General features: G+C 47.1%; 1 protein-coding gene and 1 long non-coding RNA gene across 3 annotated transcripts in view; one reads left to right on the top strand and one right to left on the bottom strand.

Moving 5' to 3' along the window:
- The window catches only part of LOC133708901 (ISWI chromatin-remodeling complex ATPase CHR11), a 52,393-nt gene that overhangs the window by 18,268 nt on the left and 13,045 nt on the right, over positions 1-21,080 (top strand). Inside the window, exon 26 of one of the 2 annotated variants that reach the window (XM_062134471.1) lies at positions 435-444. The exons of the other annotated variant lie outside the window; for it this stretch is intronic. The gene's annotated coding sequence lies outside the window, so the exon portion shown is untranslated. Of the gene's footprint in view, positions 1-434; positions 445-21,080 lie in introns of those variants that run through there. 2 annotated transcript variants of the gene reach the window in all.
- Positions 1,804-4,230, bottom strand: LOC133712063 (uncharacterized). The gene is made up of 3 exons (XR_009847137.1): positions 3,181-4,230; positions 2,492-2,978; positions 1,804-2,304 (listed from the first exon to the last, which is right to left on the bottom strand). It is a non-coding gene; the product is annotated as an uncharacterized LOC133712063 (long non-coding RNA).

Here is a 21,080-nt window from a genome sequence, read left to right as displayed (position 1 = left end):
CAGATCGTCTCTGCGATCTTTAATTCAGTCAGTGCAAACAATAACTGACGAATATTTGATGCGTTAGCTCCCTAAAACATGCGTCGTATGGACACATGCTTTGATTGAGTATGCGGGAATATTGACAGTTGAGGTTGACAACTGACTACCAGAATATAACGCCCTCGATTTCCTGGAATTGTGAAGTGTCGTTGAGGTCGCACCTTAATTATTGCTGCAATTTCAATTCTAAAAATAGTGGGGATGTGGTACCGTCGTGCAAAGCTAAATGTCTGAAGAAGTAGACGATTGATGTCAGTGGCATGTTGGTCTAAACAAGAAGAAGATGATATGCTACAAGTGGAGTTGAAAATAAGACCAGATCAAGAAGAAGAAGAAGAAGTGGGGATCGATGAGGAAGCGGTCTAGTGTCGTGGGTTAATAAATGGCTCATTGTAGTGGGTGGCACTTTCTCAAAAAGTCAAAAGGAAAACTAATTTTGAAATTGAAGTTTTTAGTTTAGTCCATTTTGACAAAATGGTTATCTGTGCAAACTGGTTGTCAATGTAGGACTGTTACAAGCGGTTTGTCGATATTTGGTTCCAAGAAATCAACCCTACAGGAAATATCACTAGATTTACTGTAATTAGCCATGAAGCATACCATTGAAATGAATAGTCTTACTAAGAAAATTTAATTTTCCATAAAAAAAAAAAAAATAAAGGTGTTCATTGGGTCATCAAACTATTAAGTTCACTGTGCAAAAGAAATGTGTAACCACCATCTTAATTCTCAGCATTGAGCAATGCCCACGAAACCCAGAATGGGCAAATCGAGTACAACCCCTTTTGGCTATGAATTCTTGGGTGGTCTAGCTGAGCTTGGATGATTACCCACCCACAATATATAAATGCACCCATAGGCATAGCCATAGCTAAAAGCTGAGTCTAATCTTATTGCCACTACGGCACTTCCTATGGTTGTGAGGCTGTGAGACCCTAGAGCCTTAGCAAAGGACACACCAAAGCATGTGCTAATGTTCAGTAATAAACAACAAATGCAGTTGACTACCTAACATATACAATCACAATGTCAAAACCATTACACTAAATGATTGAGTTGAATTTGAGTAGCTTAAGCTATTGTTGACTGTGGGAGATTGTAGCTCAAGAGATGAGATTCTATTTTTGTAGCGATTAGAACCGTATGATAAATTATATCTTAATTTTGCCTTAATTGATTCAAAATTTCAAAATTGTTTAATAGAACACACATCATTCAAAACATGTCAATTTGGTATATATGCTAACTGGAAACTTTTTTTTTTTTTTTTAAAAAAAACCCACCCCATTCCCACCCTTGATGGGGCTCGAACTCTTGACCTCTTATATATGAGACCAAAGCCTTACCACCCCACCAAACACACACACCCAATGCTAACTGGAAACTTCTATCAACTTTTCTATCACATAATCTTGAAACTTTGCCAAATGATTTGACTAAAATACTTGTGAAATTTACTGAAAGACCTAATTATCGATACCAAATGAATGTGGCTTCAACAATTTGGATACATTTTTGATGATTTAACTTTAAATACCAATTGTTATAGTAATGATCTCTCTAATGTGTTTGGTTAGACTTCCACTAGGATCGATACCAATTGAATGTGGTTTAAACAATTTGGATACATTTTTGTTGATTCAAGTTTAAATACCAATTGTTATAGTAATGATCTCTCGATCTAATGTGTTTGGTTAGACTTTCACTCTAGTTTGACTCTACAGCTCATTTTCCACCCTAAGAAGTCAGAACTTACACTACAAAAAATTGATTTTTTTGCGACAATAAGAAAGCGTCAGCAAAAAGGCAAAAAGCGTCGCAAAAGAGTTTTTGCGACGGATTTGCGACGCTTGGTGAAGCGTCGGCAAAAATCGAGTCGCAAATACTTTTTCGTTATATACGACGCATAATTGGGTGTCGCAACAAACTTTTACGACGGATTTACGACGCTTCTTGGCATGTCGCATATATTGACGTCGTAATCAATTTTGGTTAAAAACGACGCATTAGGAAGCGTCCTAAATAGTATACAAGTTTTTACGACGCTTTTTCTTCCGTCGCAAATATTGTGACAAGAGAATAAAAAAAAAATAGCGACAGCTAAGACTGTCGCAATTGAGCCTTTGGACTTTCACCTTATTATAATCAAAGAAGCTCTCCAACCAATTATTATATAATACCATTTACTTAAAACAAACATTATGTGTTTATACAAAAGTATAGTCTCCGCACATATAGAGTTTATAATCTTGAAACCAAAGCCTGCACATACAAATAGATTTGATTAGTATTGCCAAGTATATATTAGTTGATCTCACTTATTATTGCTATACAAAGTTGCAGATCTCTGATAGTTCATTTCCACAAGCATATAAGACCCACAGTTAGAACTACCAGAAAACTTGAATAAAAAAAGTTTCTCATTAAAAGCATTAGGAAAAAACTATACCAGCAAGGCAGCAATACTTGAAGGGACTAGAAAAGTCAAGAACTCAGGAATTCTCTTAATCATTGAGAAGAATCTGAACCTGCAACAAATACTTTATGCTATTGCAGGTAACATTAGCATCTCCAATATTGTCTTGCATATGCAACAATTTACTTTCTAATCAACTTCCAAGTTACAAAATCCAAAGAGCACTTTGACTTGGCTGTTTCAAATATAAACAATAAAGCTAATAGTCACAACAGCTTTGCATACATAAATGTCAACACAATTGTATATTGAACAGCCAGTGATAACAAAACATTGACAAGGCATTAATGTGGTCATATTCACTCATTCACATTGACAAGGGGTTAATACAATAGAGTTACTAAAAGAGTCTAAACTAGATTTTTAAGACCAAATATTACCTAAAAGAGAAGAAAGTCGAGTTTGTTTACCTCAAAAGAAGACGTCACCTATTTACAAAAGCTGTGGGTTATAGCTTTTCCTGAAGAGTAAGAAGCAAAACAATGTTGTATTATCAGACAAATGATTGGCTTCATAAGAATGTCAAATTTATGAGGTTTATAGTGGTAAGAATTAATCAGAACATTTCAAGGGATGCTTTGGAATAAACCTAAATAGCTAAAACTAAATAACTTCAGAGAGAAAACGTGCAAAAGCTCAGACTGATATTAGGGATGAGATACCTGAAAGGAAAGTGGACCTCTTTCACCTACTAAGCTACAATTGGCAGCGTTCCCAAGTGAAATATTTGTTATACCTGTAATGTTCTTCACAAAAAGACAGAACATAATACAAACCAAGATAAACGGGGGAAAAATCATCAATGGAATTAGGAACCAAAACTCATACAGACTAGAAATTGGTATAGAATATAGAGTTAGATTGTTTAATCAACTCTTATTTGAATTAATGGTCCTACAAACATGATAATCCTTTGCACCATTACTATGAACATATATATAAGAAATCCATTGGGAAAGCATAGAATTTTGATATATATATATATATACATGCATCATCATTTATACGGGCCACTGAAACTACAAGCCCTTTGAAAAATAACATGACTAAAATTATAACTCATCAGAGATTCTTCAGAGTCAGAGATTATATGGGCTTACCCAGCATAGAACACAAGCAAAACCAGTGAATACCATACTGAAATCTGCTATTTGCTTAGTCGGAAGAGAAGAAATCTGAACCATATCTGGTTGAACAGAATCACCAATCGGAGTTTCATGAATGCAATTGCAGATGAGATCGATGCTTATTGGTGGATACTTTAACTCCTATAACCAGAAAACACAACAAACAGACACCAACCATTCAGATTCGGAGTTTCATGGGCGTCGTTTCTCTAATAACGAACAATTCAGTTCCTACTCTCCATCAACCCCCCCCCCCCCAAATTCCGATCATAATCCAGTAGCCGTCGAATGACCCACGGAACAGTTTTCTTTGCAACCCTATTGGAGAGAAGACGCCGATTTTCCTTTCTAAGAAGAAATCGTGTATTCGTGTAACTGTGAAAAAGTAAACTTAAAAAAGAAAAAAAGTAAAATAAAAGCTGGACTATTTAATTGCGACATACGATGCGACGAATGCAACTGCGTATCGTAATTAAATACAGCGGTAAGGTTTAGCGCGTAATATTTTGGAAATTATGAAAATTTTAATAGTTTTTACGACGGCCGCATTATTATGTCACAATTAGATGTCACAAAAGGCCAATATTTTTGTAGTGTTAGGCTTTTTTTGATAAAGAAAGAGGCACACATACTAATTCTACAATTAACGAATGCAATACTCTTATTTGAGCGACCTGCATAAAACTAATCGATCAAGATGAACCTCAAACCAATAAAATGCACTATTAACAAACCTTTATTACTATTGACTATTGCTACTAATGTTAAAACCAATACATGATTAGGGCTGTTTCAGCTGTATAGATGGGTAGTCTACTCTAGTAGAATCACAAGATGTCTCGTCACTATCACTCTCTGTTAATGTCTGAGATTGAGCGGTAGCCCAAATCTCGGTTAACGCTGGTCCGGTGGGCGGACCGCTACTTGTGATGTTCTCAGAGTTTCCGCTAGCTGTCAAGTAAAATACAAAGGGCGTCAGAGGGAGACCGCGCTGAGCGGTCTTCTCTTCTCCGATGTCTAAGTTAGTCAATGTATTTATGTTGACAGAATAACAGTAGGTAAGTAGTAAATGCGTAATTAATGAGGGGAGAGGAGTGAACATTTTATAGGTGGGTCCTTGTTTTCGATGTAGGACTAATGACAGGACCCGCCCCAGATTTCACCCCGAAATCTGAGGTGGCCCTGCGGGGCCCACCTTAGAAGAAGTTTTGCCAAAAATTTGGCGGAATTTCCCCTAAAATGGACTACCCAAAACCTGTAGAAAGCATATTTACACTTCTAAATTACCCATCCTTATACTCCTGGAGCCACCCTGCTCCCCAAATCAACATCAACCAAATTCACAACACACAAATCTCAACTTAATAACCTTAATTCCTCAGGTAATCAGAGCAATTCTAATAGAAAGGTAAATGAGGAAAACCTAATTCAAAGGCAAACGCGGAAGCCATGCTGTTGACTATGTCTCGACTCCATGTACGCCCGACCTCAACTAATTTCACCTGCACACTGGGCATTTGAAACCGTAGGGCCCAGGGGAAAGTACATAAAAACGTTAGCGTAAGTGGACAAAAATAAACAAATTTAAACCAAATGGATTTTATACTTTCCCACATTTATTTCTTTAAAAATTCCCGATGCATGCAATGATTAACAAAAATAAAATAAGAGGAGTTCTGCTCATGCAAGCCGACTAGCCCCGCTAGTCACAAACGAATAAAAGAAAAGGTTGAAACTCAGATACTCAAGGAAATAAATCCAGCCCCGCTGACTAAAATAAATCGGACTAGCCCCGCTAGTCGAAAATAGTATAATGAGTAGGGGAAGACGATAGCCATACGAGTGAGCCTCCCAGGCTCGGGTGATAGCCTCCCAGGATAAAATACTGCCATTACTCCCGTAATATACCCTTACGCCACTAAGTGTAGCGATAGGATACCGGGCTACAGAATTACTGTCACACAGACAGTAACCTGCGCCACAAAGGCGGAGGGCTACGGTGATCCCATCACCGCGCCACAAAGGCCGAAAATCAATGCTAGCAATGATAATAGTCACCCATAGTAGGGCAAAAGAAAATCCGAAAACCACATAAATCCATAAAGTTTCCCCAACTCTCGCAAATGAATTTCCAACGACGTGTCCCACACGCCAAGATAATCTCAAGTTCAAAAATAAATAGGAGAGAAAATAATAATAAAACATAATCTCCATAAATCGAAACAAAACCAATTCCAAGTTCATCATCAAGGCACTCCCAATGCCAAAACCGAAAGTCGATAAATAAACAAGAAATATAACTCCATCGAAATCCCATTTCGAAAATCCTTTAAAAGTCTCAAATCGACGAATAGAAATATAATAAAAAAGTATAATTCCGGAAATCACCTCGGAAATAAATAATTCGTCAAATAATAATCAATCTCTGAAAATAAATCATATGCTCGAAATGTAATATGATAAATAATTAGAGCATTACTTTAAGAAATAAATGCATGCATCAATTCTTAAAAACAAAAGTCCACTCACAGTACTATTCCGACGGTCACGTATACGAGTTCCTTTATCGAGCTAGAGCTCGGTACGACATCCTGTACATGATTATATTCCGTGAATAATTATTCAACAATTTAATATGATTCCTAAACTCAATTCCTCATAAATTACATCTCCCATTCTCCTCGGATTCAGCCCAAATTATACCACTAATACCAATTCGTTAATTTAAAGGTTCTAAGGCAGAACCGAGAGATATCCGACGGTCGGATTCTCATAATTAGATAATCAAAACCCTAAACTTCAAAAATTCATAATTAATTCCAAGCTTCTCCAAAATTCACCAAATTTCATATACAAGCTCTACAATATTTATAGGATTTAATGGGCTAAAAACTGGAATTAAAACACAGCCCAACACGCCTCCACGCGCCACCCACAGTGGCGGCGCGTGGGACCCACGCGCCGGCGGCCACCACCTCCGATGGCCACCAAAAATTGACAGTAGCTGCAAAACAACAAACCCAACAAATTTCTCAACTGCAACAAGTCCCAATTTTACCTTGAAGGGCTCCAAATTGGCCGGTGAAATTTTTCCAGAAAACTCCAAGAACCCTAGAAATTGCAAATCGTTAATTCGACCTCTACACTGCAAATTGAAAGGAAATACCTTAAGGGAAATGATCTATGTCAAAAACCGAAACTTCGACGCCGGTTTGGTGGCCGGAGACGGCCGGAATCGCCGGAAATCGACAAAACTCCCAAACTGCTACAGTGAACTTCACGGCTCAATTCCGAGCTCCACCGGCCGAGCCACCGCAAAACACCACCATAGGCGTGACAAGGATGAAGAGGCAAGCTTGCCGGTGCCCGGATTCCGTCGTGGGGTGGCCGGAGGAGGAAGAAGCAATCGGGTCGAAGAGGGAAAGAATCGGGGGAGAGGAGAGAGAAAAGCCCGGTAGGTTTCCAAAAATGGAAACTTACCACAGTAACTTGGCTATTTATAGAAACTTACCACATGAACAGTAACTTTAGTATTTCGCTTATAACTTTCGCATACGGACTCCGATGTTTACGTACCACATATCCACGCGCTCGGTTTAACGTTCTCTACAACTTCCATGAAGAACATTTTCTCAAATTTTGACCCGAACAAAAAGTCAACTTTTAGGGCCACTAAAAGTACTTAAACGATAGTAAAAGTGGAAGTAAAGGCCGTTTACCGTCCAAATGACTAGTAAACGGGTAAGTGAAGATACGGGATGTTACAACTGATATGCTTCAGTTCCCAGCTTCTGATGCTTCAGCGAGGCGATCTTGGCGCGGCGTGTGGTGGCGCGTCAGCGGTAATCTGGGGGTGAGCCGGCGCTCAGGTGATAGCCTGCTTGGCTGTGTTTCCGTAGGTCACACCATTGGTGATCGTTGGTACAGCTGGCGGTAGCATGAGCGTGGCTCATTATAGCTCATTATGCTTGGCAAATGCTTATGTAAGTACAAGTCCCCCAAGTCCTCAGTCAAGGAGGTCAATCTTGGTTGGGGAGTTGCCTAGCTGTTTTGAAGCGTTACTTCTGCTAGTCTTGCACATGCATAATTAGCGTCAGTGCGTTGTCAACCATGGATTTGTTTTGAGCAAACGCTTTATACCCTTTCGGGTGGGCCCTTGCTAGGCCCCCTAGGGAGTCCCCCACTCCCCAGCTAAGATAGACCTCCGTTTGGCCGGCGTATTGTTTGATGAGGGGGATCTGCGCTGAGTAGAGGGTGCTGGGTAGCGAGCCCAATTTTTGATACCTGAGTGGCGGGGGTCAACGTGCCTGATTAGGGTCGTCGAAGACTGTTGTTGGTCCCCTTACTTGTCTCGGAGGAACGTAGTTTGACTGCAACGCCGCGTGGTGGTCGTCGTCAGAATGAGGTGTTGCCTCGGGAATCGCCATTGGCGGATGTCCCTCCGCGGATAGAAAGCGGTAAGAAGCGTCGCGGGGACCTTCTTTCTTGAAGCTCTGCGAGCGGTGTTGCGCTTAGCGGAGACCGTCTCGCTTGCAAGATGAAAAGGAGAAGTTCCGCTAGCGGTGTTTTACCTAGCAGAGACTGTCTCGCTTGCAAGATGAAAGGGAGAAGTCTAGCTAGTGGTGTTTCGCCTAGCGGAGACTGTCTCGCTTGCAAGATGAAAGGGAGAAGTCCCGCTAGCTGTGTTGCGCTTAGCGGAGACTGTGTCGCTTGCAAGATGAAAGGGAGAAGTCCCGCTAGCGGTGTTGCGCTTAGCGAAGACGTCTCGCTTGCAATAGGCCTCATCATGGGCCGGGCTAGGGCTGGCCCTACCCTAAATTTTAGGGCTTAGGGTAGGACCGGGCCGGGCTTTGACCAAGTCAACAAAAGTTAGGGCCGGGTCGGGCCGGGCAGAGGCTTCAATACTTAAGCCCTTACCCGCCCTTACAGCCCATTCCTCAAGGGCCGAAAGGGCAGGGCCGGGCTAGCCCTTTTCGAATAGGGCCGGGCTGGGCTAGCCCTTTTCGAATAGGGCCGGGCCGGGCCTTTGTTTAACTCACATAAAACACAATTTTGCTAACTACATAAACTCAAACGGAAAAACAAAATTATATATATACACACACACATATTCATATATATATATATATATATATATATATATATATATATATATATATATATATATATATGTATAGATTTGAGAACCTGATTTAATTACAAATATCTACAAACCAACTCACATTCGTACTGATCAAGTAATAGATTTGAAATTGAAATGAAACTGCACAGAGGCAGTAAGCCACTGAGGCTACAATAAATGAAGCAATGTTTGACACTTTGATACAAAAACTGATCAAGCCTTCATCAATTCACAAGTGGTAATCTTTCATGGCAACCAAACAAAGAACCTGCAAAGAAAAACCATATAATTAGTTTATGTGGGATTTCAGTTTAGCAACATATATAAATGCAACTGAACAAATAATTCTAAAAAAACTTGCTTCTGGAGTTCTGGACATATATTTCATTTTCACTTTCAGTTTAACCACATATATTTCAGTTCAGCAACAAATGCAAAGAAGTACATTGAAACCTCAATTTTAGCACAGACAAAACATACCAGATCCAAAAAACAGTCACACACCTTTCCTTAATCTTCAATTGATTCAACCCCTTCTGTGTCAATTACTCAAATGCTCAATACATAACATCACCGATATCACCAAGTGTATGGGAATGAGTACCTCACCGATATCAGAAAGTAGAATCGCGCTCGAGCTGCTTTCTCTTCCATCAGTAGTTATTAGACAGGAAGTACAATATAGCAACACCATCTGTAGTTTAGAACATCATAATCGCGCTCGAGCTGCTTTGTCTTCCAGCGAGCCCTACGATTCTGGAACCGCACAGCCACCTGTCTTGGTTGCAGCCCTAGCTTCTTGGCCAGCTGTGTCTTCCCATCCGGCTCCAGTTTGTTAACTGTCTCAAAGCTCTTCTCCAGCAGATGCACCTAACAATTGAAATATCAAAAATCAAAATCAATATTCCGATCCAATCTGACTGCAAGTCAAACACAAAAGGAAGACAAATCGAATAAATCGAAGAAGTGTGAGATTTCGTGAGATGGAGAGAGATCCAAACCCAGAACAAACAAAAACTGGGAACGGAAGTCCTCACCTTGGGCGTCGGAGATCGAGACGGAGGAGCCGTCAACCAAGCTTCGCAGATCGAGACTGAGGAGCCATCCACCAGGCCTCGTAGATCGAGACGGAGGAGCCGTCCACCAAGCGTCGCAGATCGAGACGGAGCTGTTTACCTCACTGGGTCATCGGGAATCGGAGGCGGTAGTGGTGATTGTACCGGCGGCGGAGGATTGGAGGAGTATGGGTTTGCTCTCTAAAGGAAGAGACGGTTTTGATGGAGAGGAGGATAACTTCGTTTTTCAGCTTTTGTCTGAAGACCTCGATTACTCGGTAGCGCTAGGGTTTGGCATATTGTAGACTTGAGTTGGACTTGGATCGTTGGTTTTTTGGAGTTGGGTTTCGTACCTTTGGGCCTCAAACGGACAGACTCTATTTAAAAGACCCATTTCCTAATATGACAGACTCTATACTTCTATAGTTTTATACATATATATCATGGAATAGAAAATAACAAAATAAAATATAAATTTTAGGGCCGGGCCGGGCCTAATTTGTATGACCCTTACCCTACCCTATTTGAGAAAGGGTCGGGCCGGCCTGCCCTAATGGAAGGGCCGGGTCGGGCTTTGGCCCTACGGGTCGGGCGGGCTTTGGGCCCAAGGGCCATATGATGAGGTCTAGCTTGCAAGATGAAAGGAAGAAGTTTCGCTAGCGGTGTTGCACTTAGCGGAGACGGTCTCGCTTGCAAGATGAAAGGGAGAAGTCCCGCTAGCAGTGTTTCGCCTAGCGGAGACTGTCTAGCTTGCAAGATGAAAGGGAGAAGTCCCGCTAGCGGTGTTTCGCTTAGCGGAGACTGTCTCGCTTGCGAGATGAAAAGGATAAGTCCAGCTAGCGGTGTTTCGCCTAGCGGAGACTGTCTCACTTGCAATATGAAAAGGAGAAGTCCCGCTAGCGGTGTTGCGCTTAGCGGAGACCGTCTCGCTTGCAAGATGAAAGGGAGAAGTCCCGCTAGCGATGTTGCGCTTAGCGGAGACCGTCTCGCTTATTGGTATGCTTGCTTTTTTAACGGTTACATCGGATAGACGCTTCGTCTGACAACTCCCGACACGTGGCTGTCATGTATTGGGTTGGCGTGCGGGTGTACGCCTTCCTAGCACGGCCGTCTCTTCGTCATTAATGCGAGTAATCATCGCTTTTGTAACCGAGGCGACGCCTTGGTTAATCCAGATAGTAAGTGCGATTGTGGGGTACATGTACGGCTGTCGTGTGATGTCATTTTTCAGCGGACGGCCTGGATTTTCGTGATTTTGACATAAAAGAGAGGGAAGCTTAGAGAGTTTAACATTTTTTTCCTTTCAAACCTAACTTGTCATCTTCCAGCCTTGTTTTCTGAGAGCCGAGGAGTGCATTCTGCAAATCGAGTGTGTTGTTCTTTGCAGAAAGAGAGTCGTCGCCGGGAAGACAATCATCTCCAAGCACACCAAGGGTTCCTCCATTTCAGGTTGGTAATCTGAGTCCCGTGCCTTGTTTTATTGTTTTTGTCAATTTCTGCTTTTGCTATTTGAAGTGAACGGTGCCATTCCAATGTGTGTCTGAGGGTCTAGAATGATTTTGGGGATGAGTTTAGGTGTTTGTGGCAGAGAGTTGAGGTTTATGGATTTGTTAGATGGTCGAATCTGGGTTCTGAGTCGTACATACATTGTGTTCTTGTTTTGGTATTTTCTGGGTTTTTTCTGGGTATGGTTGTTCTTGGTGTTCTTGGCTAAAGTTTGACATAGGGTTAGCTTAGATCTTGTTGGAACTGACTGACTTGGATTTTAGGGTTTGTGATGGCTAGTGTCGTAGAGATCTCGAGTAGTGAGGATTCAAGGTCTGACGTGTCGCTCAGCGTTGCAGATAGGATATTTATTGACTCGTTGTGTCCATCTGCTCTTGCAGGAACCTCACTGCCAGAACCGCTAAACATCGAACCTTTACAAACTATATACCCTGGGACGTAGTGATGGCTCGAGGTAGGCGACCAGAGAGTTCGACGACAAGGGAGGAAACTGCCGCCCGCCAGAGGCGCGAGGAGAGGTTAGCTAGTAATAGTGCGGCTAGTGGTTCCGCTAATGGGGGAGAGGCTAGCGGGGAAGAAGTAGAGTCAGCGTGGGTTCTTCGTGACGACACTCCTGTTGATGAGGCGGGGGGTCCGATAACTGTGTCTGCCGTGAATCGGCTAAAGCGGGTGTTTCGGCTTCCTAGGGTAGTGAAGTTGCGACCGCCGACGAGGGATGAGAGGGCGTCGATCCTACCAGTGGGGCACGCCGCCGTTCACGAGGCCATCTTCTGTCAGGGGGTCACGCTTCCGCTACTGCCGAACCTCCAAATCTTGGTTTGCGAGTTCAATCTTGCCTTTGGGCAAATTTGTCCTAATATGTGGCGATTGCTGATGGCGTTGAACTCGCTCTGGCGTCTGTTTGGCTGTGAAGGGCCAACCGTGGCGGAGGTACTTCACTTTTACGAACTCGTCTACGTGAGGCGCCAAGGGTGTAGCGGACAGGTCAACCTGACTCGTCATCAGGGGGCGCCCAAGTTGATCAATAATCTAAAATATTCCATGTCCCCCTAGCGGGCTACCTTCTGTGTTGCGACCACGGGATGAGAATATTATGCGGGAGTGAACGAGGGGGCACTGACGTTTAGGATTAAGTCGGAGTTCCAACCAATCCGAGGTTGTCGCTAGCCTCCGCTGATCGAAGTTGTCGGGTTTGTTTGTATGATATGCCTGTATTTTTTCTAATCATTGCTTCTTTTTCTGTGTAGCGGGTTTGCGCTTTAACTTGAAGCACGAGGAGCAGTGCCGCGTAGCAAGGATTAAAGGGTGTTGGCGGAACCGTAACTGTATTTACATGAGCATTTGCCAAGCATAATTAGCTATAATGAGCTACCCTTATGCCACCTCCAGCGGTACCAACTACCACCAACGGTGTGACCTATGGAAACACAGCCAAGCAGGCTACCGCCTGAGCCTCGGCTCACCCCCAGATCACCGCTGACGCGCCGCCACGCGCCGTGCCAAAACAGCATCAAAAGCTCCACAAACTGGGAACTGAAGCATATTAGTCCCACATCGAAAAGAAGGAAGAGGTCAGCCTCTTCCCCACCTATAAAAGGTTCACTCATCTCTCCTCATTAAATCACGCATTAACTACTTACGTACTGTTATTCTGTCAACATAAGTACATTGACTAACTTAGGCATCGGAGAAGAGAAGACCGCCCAGCGTGGTCTCCCTCTGACGCCCTTGTGTATTTTACTTGACAGGTAGCGGGTGTACTGAGCACATCACAAGTAGCGGTCCGCCCATCGAACCAGCGTTAACCAAGATTTAGCCACCACTAAGTCTTAGACATTAACAGTAACCTTCTTGACCTTCTCCTGCTCACCGGCTGGGAGTTGCTGGTTGATTTGGGATTGACTCGCGCCCTTGGTAAGTGTACATACATGTACATTTGCAAGCATAATTAGCTATAATGGGCTACGCTCATTGTACCGCCAGAAATACTAATTCCCGCCAAGGGAATAACATGCAGATACACAGCCAGGCGGGCAACAGCCTGAGCCTCGGATCACCCCCAGATCACCGCCGACACGCCGCCACGCGCCGCGCCAAGATAACATCAGAAGCTCCCAGAGCTGGGGACTGAAGCACATCAGTCCCACATCGAAAACAAAGAGAAGATCAACCTCCTCCTCACCTATAAAAGGTTTTCTCCTCTCTCCTCATTAATTAAGCATTTAATACTTACCTACTGTTACTTTGTCAACATAAATACATTGACTAACTTAGGCATCGGAGATTCGAAGACCGCCCAGCGCGGTCTCCCTCTGACGCCCTCTGTATTTTACTTGACAGGTAGCGGAAGCTTTGAGAACGTCACAAGTATTGATCCGCCCACCGGATCAGCGTTAACAAAGGTTCAGCTACCTCTGAGCTTTTAGACATTAACAGTAAGTGTCTTCCGCCGACCAGTGTTTTTTTTTTTTTTTGTGCCACGCTAACCTGCGTTGTGTGTTTTCTGGTTCAGATTATGTTCCGGGCAACAAGGCCAGCCGCGACGCGTTTGATAAGGCCATGGACCGCGCGGAACTTCAGAACTTCCTGGAGGGCATGTATGCCGCTGGGCTGGCCGCTCAGTAGACCGTCGTCGATCCACAGACCCTGGCGGTGAGCCAGTCGTAGACTGAGGTAGTGATGCCAATGCCTCATCATTCACACCTTGCTCCTGCTGGTCAGGCAATGGAGCCGATCGGGGGTTGCGCCGAGCAAGGGACTGCTGGCGGGAGCAATGTCAATCCCGCTCCCGCGAAGACCAAGGAGAGGGTGCCCGCCCAGCGGCGAGGGCCCCAAAAGGAACAGACGGTGTCGAGGAAGGAGCCAGTTATTATTACGGGGTTAGAGCCTCAAGGGACGCCCAGGCTTGTTGTCGAGGGTGCCATTCAGGGTAACGTTCTTCGGAAGAGGCGTCAGAACGATGTCGATGAAAGCGAAGAGGCTGTCGACGCCGTGCCGATTGGGGCGCGTCAGCAGAGGCAGAAGAAGGCTAGGCAGACTCCGCCATCAATGACTGTCGCTGCTGCTGGGGAGGGGCCCCGTAGCGGGTTGGACTCTTTTGCCGCCTATGCGGAATTCTTGACTGATCCAGAATGGGAGTTCCTTTCCCATCTTTGCGAGCGACTCGGGTTCGGCGGGCTGGATGGGACCGTTCGCTCGACGGCCGTTCAGCAATCGCCGTTCAGTTCGGTATTTGGGCACCTGTCCGTTGGGCTGCACGAGTTGTTCCTGGGGGCGTTGAAGCAGCCTCAAGCTGAGCGGCAGCTGCGGGAGGAGATTGAAGGTTTCCGGAGGGAGTTGGGGGAGACACACGACAAGCTGGCGGAAATCGAGCGACTCCTAAACAAGGCAGAGTGCGACGTGGTGGATGCCCGCGGCAAATTGAGTGTCGCCATTGAGCGGGACCTTGAGTGGAACGACCAGGTTTCCCGGCTGGAGCAAGATATAGCTTTGTTGAAGGACCAATTGGCGGCGCAGGGAAAGCGGGCTGAAATCCTTTAGCGGGAGTCTGCCGCCAAATATGCAGAGCTGAAGAAGTTGGAGAGTGAGGTTGCCCGGCTGGGGACTGAGAAGAGCCGTGCAGAGGTCGCCGCCGTTGAAGCAGTCTCCAATATTCAAGCAAGCTCTCACGGAGGCGGTGAAGGCCGGTAACGCCGCGAACCCGGATCTGCTGAATAAGAAGGGTGCCATCGATTGGGTGAAAGCGTCCGGGTCGACCGGGCCGTCGGGTCAGCATGAACCTTCTGCAAGCGGTGTGGCTCCCACTCAAACTGAGGGTGCCCGCTCAGGCAGTGGCGAGAGCGGTGAGCGTCCGGCGGTTGGCTCTCAGCGGACTCCGTCTCCAACTCAATCCGAAATTTCTCGTGCCGACTTCATGGCTGCCCACACCCGAGCGGATGGTACCATGGTGACGCTGGGTCCGATCAGACGAGCCGCTTGGCCGGGCAATAGCCACCGTTGGATGGTGAGGATGTCGCCGCTGGTCTCAACAATCCCTGAAGACCATCGTGGCTCTGGGTCATCTGTGTTTTTTTTTTTTGTAATGCCGCTAAGGCTTTTTTTTTTTTTGTAACTTGACAATATTTTTGGGCGGGGAGTCCTGACCCTAGATATATGAAGTATTGCTATTTGCTTCTGAAATTTTGCCAAGTGTGGGATTGTTTCTAATGACATTATTGTGTTGTCTGAATGTTCGTATACCGCTAGAGTTTTGACTTTGCTTTTGTTAATCAATGAAACATTAAAGGAATTAAAATTGTTCCAAGTGTACGGTGTAGCGAACGTTGTCCGCTGACTGTTGTTTGGCGTTGCCAATTACCTTGTGCGTGGAGAACAATGGTTTGGATAATTCATCGTTTCATTGATAGCTGAGAGATCAGCGTTTACAAAAGAGGGGTTGTACGCGATGGGTAGTGTTAATGTCTAAAAGTCCGGCGGTAGCTGGACCTTTGTAAACGCTGATCCGGTGAGCGGATCGATACTTGCGGTACTCTCAAAGCCTCCGCTACCTGTCAAGTAAAATACAAAGGGCGTCAGAGGGAGACCGCGTTGGGCGGTCTTCAACTCTCCGATGCCTAAGTTAGTCAATGTATTTATGTTGACAAAGTAACAGTAGGTAAGTATTGAATGCGTAATTAATGAGGAGAGAGGAGAGAACCTTTTATAGGTGAGGAAAAGGTTGATCTTCTCTTTGTTTTCGATGTGGGACTGATATGCTTCAGTTCCCAGTTTCAGAAGCTTCTGATGCTATCTTGGCGCGACGCGTGGCGGCGCGTTGGCGGCGATCTGGAGGTGATCCGACGCTGAGGCTGTAGCCCGCCTGGCGGTGTGTCTGCATGTCATTCCTTTGGTTGGAATTAGTACCTTTGGCGGTACAATGAGTGTGGCCCATTATAGCTAATTATGCTTGCAAATGTACATGTATGTACAAGTCCCCCAAGTCCCCAGTCAAGGAGGGCAATCTTGGTTGGGGAGTTGCTCGGCGGTTTGAAGCGTTTTCTTCCGCTAGACTTGCAAGAGCATAATTAGCGTCAGTGCGTTGTCAACCATGGATTTAATGAGCAAACGCTTTATACCCTTTCGGGTGGGCCCCTGCTAGGCCCCCCAGGGAGTCCCCCACTTCCCGGCTAAGATAGACCTCCGGATGGGCGGTACTTTGTTTGTTGAGGGGGAGCTGCACGGAGCAGAGGGTGTTGAGTAGCGAGCCCAATCTTAGTACCCAAGTGACGGGGGTCAACGTACCTGATCAAGGCCGTCGTAGACTGTTGACTAGTCCCCGTGTCCCGTAGGGACAATCTGACTGTAACGCCGCGTGGCGGTCGTTGTCAGAGTCAGGCGTGGCCTCGGGATCCGCCGGTGGCGGATGTCCCCCCGCTGGTTGAAGCAGGAAACAACATCTAGTAGACGTGCTTGGCCGTACTTTATTGAGCGGTACTGTGCTGAATAAAGTACGACTTGGCAGACGAAAAGAGGGTTCCGCTAGCGGTGTGTGGTGTAGCGGAAGACGCCTCATTTGCAGGATGACAAGGGAGAACCTCCACCGTCGGAGACCTCGACGGTGTCGAGACAAGTGGGAAGTTCCACTGGCGGGGTTTCGCTCAGCGGAGACTTCGTCACGAGATGAAAAGTGAGAAGTTCCGCTGGCGGGGTTTCGCTCAGCGGAGACTTCGTCACGAGATGAAAAGTGAGAAGTTCCGCTGGCGGGGTTTCGCTCAGCGGAGACTTCGTCACGAGAAGAAAAGTGAGAAGTTCCGCTGGCGGGGTTTCGCTCAGCGGAGACTTCGTCACGAGATGAAAAGTGAGAAGTTCCGCTGGCGGGGTGTCGCTCAGCAGAGACTTCGTCAGTTGGTGACGTTGCCCTAAGTGGTTGCTTCCCTTAGACGCTTTGTCTGATGGTGGCAGACACATGGCAAACTACTAGAGGGTTAGCGTGATCTCCTCAGCCTGGCCGTCTTCTCGCCATTAATGCGAGCAATGATGGAGTTCGTAACCGAGGCGTCGCCTCGGTTAACCCGGAGAGTTAGTGTAGGCGTGGGACACGTGTACGGCCGGTGCGTGATGTCGTTTTTTACTCGACGGCCCAGAAGCCCCTGATGTGGACATAAAAGGGGGGGGGGGGGAACGTAGCCAGATTTGTCAGTTTGCCAAAACCTCAAACCCTACTCGTCTTCAAGCTCTGTGTGTCCGAGATTCAAGAAAGAGGCTGCCGTGATTTCGCGGAGTTCACGTGCCCGGAAAGACGAAAGTTTCTGTCGTCGGAGACTAGCGCGCACCACGACTCCAGAAAGTTTCATCGCTGAGGTTAGTATTCTGGTTCTCTGTCCTGTTTCATTAGTTTTGGTGATTTCTGGGTTTGTTTTTGCTATTTCTGGGATTGGTGTCTTCTTTGTTGTTCTAGGAGGGTGTAGAGTGTGATTTGGGGGTGGGTTATGGTGCTTGATAGAGAGTTGGTATTTAGGCTTTTGCTAGATGGTCGAATCTGGGTTGAGTGTGTTTGTTCGTGTTTCAGTATTTTCTGGGTATCTGTTCTTGGTGTTCTTGGCTATAACTGGTATGGGGATAGGTTAGATCCGTTGCTGAGCTAACCGATTTGGGTTTTAGGGTTTGGGATGGCTAACGTCGTAGAGATTTCGAGCAGTGAGTACTCCGGGTCTGACGTGTCGTTCAGCGCGGCGGATAGAATTTTTATTGACTCGTTGCGTCCGTCTGCCCGTGCAGGAACCTCACTGCCAGAACCGCTAGAGGTCGAGCCGCTACAAACCATACCCTGGGAAGTAGTCATGGGTCGTGCTTCGCTTCCGGAAAGTTCTAGGGCGGGGGAGGCTGCCGCTGCTCAGGATAGACGTGAGCAGCGGCTGGAAAGTAACAGCGCCGCCAGTGGTTCCACTGATGGGGGAGATGCGACGGGGGAGGACACAGAGTCGGCATGGGTTCTCCAGGATGGGACCCCTGTTGACGAGGCTGGAGGGAGGATGACTGCCGTTGCCGTCAATCGGTTGAAGCGGATGTTTCGGTTGCCTGGCGCTGTGAAACTGCGTCCGCCGACAGTGGATGAGAAGGCCTCCATTCTCCCAGCGGGGTTCACCGCTGTGCACGAGGCAATATTCCGTCAAGGGGTGACGCTCCCGCTCGTGCCCAATCTACAAATCTTGGTGTGCGAGTTCGGCCTTGCCTTTGGGCAGATCTGCCTCAACATGTGGCGGTTGATGTTGGCGATGAACTCACTGTGGCGGCTGTCCGGCTGCGAGGGGCCAACTGTGGCGGAGGTACTGCACTTCTACGAACTGGTGTACGTGAAGCGCCAAGGTTGCAGAGGGCAGGTGAATTTGAGTCGCCGTCAGGGAGATCCCAAGCTGATCGAGAACTTGAGGGATTCAATGTCCTACTGGCGGGGGACCTTCTGCGTTGCCACGGCGGGGTGAGAGTACCGATCTGAGTCCAACGAGGGGGTACCGACGTTTAGGATTAAGTCGGAGTTTCAGCCCATCCGAGGTTGTCTGGCGGTCTCCACTGAACACGTCTGGTGTTTAACGTTATGTATAGCCTTGTACCGTATGCTAATCATTATTCTTGTTGTGTAGCGGGCTTGCGGTATAACCTGACTCGTGAGGAAGAGTGCCGCGTGACGCGCATCAGAGGCTGTTGGCGGAATCGCAATTTGCTGGATTTCCGTCTCCTGACCGGTTGGGAGTTGTTGGTCGATCAACAACTGACTCGCGCCGTTGGTAAGAAACTACCGCCATACAGTACCTTTTGCTAGTTTGTCTGAGGCTGACGTGTACACTTTTTTTTTTTTTTTTTAGAGACTCCGCCAGGCAACAAAGCTAGCCGCGACGCTTTTGAGAAGGCCATGGACCGTGCTGAGATTGACAATTTCTTGGAGGCCATGTACGCCTCAGGGCAGGAGGCCCAGAAGACGGCTGTGAACCCAGAGACGCTGGCGCTGAGCCCATCCGAGGTTCCGGTGGTGCTGGCCATGCCACACCACTCCCACCTTGGCGCCGACGGCCTGCCGGTTGTTCAGGCGGGGACCAATGTGGAGGGCGGGAAGAAGGGGTTCGCTGCTCCCGCTCCGCAGAAAGAGAGGGTGGTTGCCCTTAGGCGTGGGTCACAGAGGGCAGGACAGCCGGCGGGGACTGCCACAGTGGCCTGGCTGGAGCAGCCGCAAAGGGGGCCAAGGCCTGCACCCGCTGGAAACACACGGGTGCTCCTGCGGAAGCGCCGGGAGAACGACTCCGCCGAGGAGGATGAGGATGACGCGGAGATCATCAGGGTCCGTCAGCAAAAGAAGGTTCGACAAGCTCTGCCAAAGGCACCGGTGGCTGCCGTCAGAGAGGCGCCTGTGAGCGATCTGGACTCCTTCGCCGAATACGCCGAGTTCATGACCGACAGTGAGCGGGAGTTTCTCTTCCATCTCTGCGAGCGTTTGGGCTTTGGCGGCTTAGCGGGGATTTCGCGCCCTACGGCGATTGACAACTCGCCCTTTAGCTCGGCCTTTGGTCACCTGGCAGTTGGGCTGAATGAAATGTTCCTGGCGGCGTCGAAGCAACCCCGGATTGAGGTGCAGCTCAGGGAGGAGATCAAGAGACTCGAGGGGGAGCTGGCGGATGCCAAGGACAGGCTGGCGGGTGTGGAGCGGCGCCTGTTGAAGGCGGACTGCGATGCTGCGGACGCTCGTGGCAAGCTGGAAGTGGCCGTCCAGCGGGATGTGGAGCGAAATGAACACGTCTCCAAGCCGGAGCAAGACAGGGCCCTGCTGCAGGAACGGGTGGCCGCTAAGGAAAAGAAGATTGATATCCAGCAGCGGGAGTCTGCCGCCAGGCAAGGGGAGGTGAAGAAACTGGAGGCTGAGGTGGGCCGCTTGAGGGACAAAGGGAGCCGTGCCGCTGCCGTCGCCGTGGAGAAATTTAAACAGTTGGCGGAGTACAAAAAAGCGATGACTGAATCGGCGAAGGCTGGCGCCCTAGCCAATGTGGAGATGCTGACCCAAAAGGGTGCCATTGACTGGGCAAAGGCGTCCCAGCCCACCGTGCCGCAAGCGAAGAATGTACTGCCGCCGAAGAGTGGCCCGCCAGTGCAGAATGTCCAAGTTGAGGGCGCTGGCTCGGGCAGCGGAGAGAATGTTTTGCGGCCGGTGGATGATTCCCGGCGGACTCCTCCTACCCAGTCGGAGGTGTCCCGTGCCGGTTTCATGGCGGCTCACACTAGGCCGGATGGGACCATAGAGACCCCAAGCCCCACTGCCCGCGGGTCTGAACAAACAAGTCGCGAACAGCCGCCGCTGCATGCCGCAGAAGACGACGCGGAAGCCAACCCCTGAGATGCTGAACTTCCCCCTTTTTTTTTGTGTAGCCGCTGAGGCAGAATTTTGTTGGATGTAAAGAATATTTTTGGGTGGGGAGTCCCATCCCTCAATATATGAAATGAAATTTGGAATTTTGGTTTGTCATGATATGCTTGTACCGCTAGGGCTTTGACTTGGAATTTTCTTTTGCAATCAATGAAACATTAAAGGAATTAAGATTGGTCCAAGTGCACAACGTAGCGGACGTAGTCCGCTGACGATTACTGGCGTTACCAGTTGCCCTCAGTGCTAGACTTGGTAACAATGGTTTGAATAATTCCTCGTTTCATTGATAACTGACGGATCAGGTTTTACAAAAGTGGGGATGTACCAGTTGGGTAGCTTCCCTTAGCTAAATATTGAACAAAAA

The sequence above is a fragment of the Rosa rugosa genome, chromosome 5, assembly GCF_958449725.1.
Source record: "Rosa rugosa chromosome 5, drRosRugo1.1, whole genome shotgun sequence".
NCBI lineage: Eukaryota > Viridiplantae > Streptophyta > Magnoliopsida > Rosales > Rosaceae > Rosa > Rosa rugosa.
The sequence above is the reverse complement of the archived record's forward strand: the minus strand, read 5'-3'. Positions and strand labels throughout refer to the sequence as shown.